Genomic DNA, 2,230 nt, shown 5'->3' with positions numbered 1-2,230 from the left:
CTCAGGAAGGAAACAGATGAATAAATGATATGACAGAAATGACAAAGGATCAAGCAAATGTGATGTTTGTGGCAAGGGATATCTGTATGATTAATTAAAATAGAGCAAATGTTATGCATTATTTTTAATTAATTTAATGCATTGTCTCATCTGATCTATTTTTTTATAATGTTTTGCAGGTCCAAAGCTAGAACAGGTTACTGTTTTTTTTCAAGTGAATAAGTTACTTTCAGGGAAGAAAGGTGAGTGGCTATCCTGGTGCTTTTGAAATAATGTGTTTTATTACTAGTGATGTCAGTGCTTCAAATTCTGTGAGTTCATTCTTTCAGAAGCTTAAGAAAGAATATTTTTATGATAGATATTTTTCCCAGTGAGTGCCCCTAAATGGAACAAAGAATCCCCATTATTGCTCCCTTTTTAAAATATCTTTTAAAAGTAACCTGAATATCTTTGGGTAATTATTCCCATATTTCTTTTTTTCACAATTTTGTATTGGATGAAAATAAACTTGTAGTGAAATTCAACTATGCTAACTACTGATATTTTTTAATCTTTATCTGAAATATTCACAACATATATGATCTACTCATATTATAATCAACCTTTATATTATTTTTGGTACCTCATTTGCTCTTTAAAATTTTTGTTGATTAAAGGTTTTTTTTTTTATATATTCCCAATAGATCTTACCTAATTTTATTAGAACAATTAAAGGTAGCATTTTTTTAATGCTACATATATGGGTCCCATTTTTCAGGTACTGAATACAATATCTACTACACACTTACTGTTCTTTATTCAAACTTGCACAACATAAGCCTGGCTATGGAAATGCTTATTTGTTGGGAGGGTGCTTGTCTGGATCAATGATGAGCACAACTGTCTGAGGATGCTGAGGGACTCATTCCAGATGTCAATCTGAGGTCCAGATGAGTGGCCCTCTACTAGGACAAATAAGACTCTCAGGGCCTGGCTGTCTTTAATGACCCCTCAGTGACAACATAATACCACTGTTAGCATGCTCTTTTTCCCAAAACAGGGCATTTATGTCTTATTTTATAAGTCACCATGCACCTTTAGATATGATCAGCAATCCAAGACTTGCTTCATTTTGCTTACTTTGAATGAAAGTTGTAGAAAGATACTGATATAGAGAAAAGATGTTCTTGAGTAACAAATGAGGGAATAAAAATGATTGAAATAAGGAGAGAAGCAACTGTGATGGGTAATGAAATTCTCACTTGGGCTAAAAGAAGAAAAAAATGTATGCCCATATTAAATAATGATAATGGAACCAATTTTTTACTTTTGAATATTTTCTGATACTCTGTCTTTGTTTTTCTTTCTGTCATGTTGTGCTGAGATAGAAGGACTAGGATCAGGGCTTTTACTTCAGAGAACAGAGGTGAGTAACTAAACAAAGATCCTTTGAAGCTCATATGTTATATTCTGTGTGCCAGGTCTTGAGGTCTCTGTGTGCATCTTTTCAGAAGCTTATTCAAGAATATTTTTATAATGTATCTTTTTCCTCATTGAGACCTTAGTCAAGGTTACCTACATTATTGTATCCTCATAATTTGTTCTTTCATTTTGATTCTTTTCTGCTTTGATGGAAAGATGTAGACTATTAGAGAAATTTTAACAGTTTCATATTGGATCAAAATTATTATAGTGAAATCCAAATATGCCAAAATGTTATCAGATTTCTTCATCTGCTTAATTATTGAACTTTAAGAATAGAGACTCTATGATTCATAAGGTTTTTGTGGTCACATTGCATTATATTTCTGCCTCTAATTTAATCTTTGGGGAATGACGTGAATTGTTTCTCATTTTTGCAACATGGGACATTGTATGTGAAATTTTGTTAGATCTCTTTAAGACCATTAAGTTTTTATATGATAAAAGTTGCAATAATTCTTTTGAAACACAAAATAGTTCAATTTTCAATACTGCTCTAGGCCTTTAAAAAGGATATTATGTTAGAGGTATTAAATGGAGAGATATGGAAATATCATATCATTATTATTTCTTACTAAAACTTGAAATACACATCCCTAAGAAAAGTTGTTTATATATTTCCTGGCAAGGTTTGTTGAAAATTGTGTGTTACCTGAGACCTAGTGGCTATTGCCTTAAGCATACGCAAAATTTTTTCTTGACAAAGTTCTGTCACAACTCTTATCAAGTAGTGCTTATTTTTGTATCCATTTATTATAATTTTTAAATT

At 31.3% G+C, this 2,230-nt stretch overlaps 1 non-coding gene across 1 annotated transcript; it reads left to right on the top strand.

The window, feature by feature from the left end:
* The first annotated feature begins 860 nt into the window (after positions 1 to 860).
* On the top strand, positions 861 to 927 carry LOC118023258. The gene has a single exon (XR_004682726.1). It is a non-coding gene; the product is annotated as a small nucleolar RNA SNORD109A (small nucleolar RNA).
* Positions 928 to 2,230: the final 1,303 nt, after the last annotated feature.

Source organism: Mirounga leonina, unplaced genomic scaffold, assembly GCF_011800145.1.
Source record: "Mirounga leonina isolate KUSES-001 unplaced genomic scaffold, KU_Mleo_1.0 Mir_178, whole genome shotgun sequence".
In the NCBI taxonomy this organism is placed as follows: domain Eukaryota; kingdom Metazoa; phylum Chordata; class Mammalia; order Carnivora; family Phocidae; genus Mirounga; species Mirounga leonina.
Note: the sequence above shows the minus strand (reverse complement) of the source record. Positions and strands in the feature narration are given on the sequence as shown.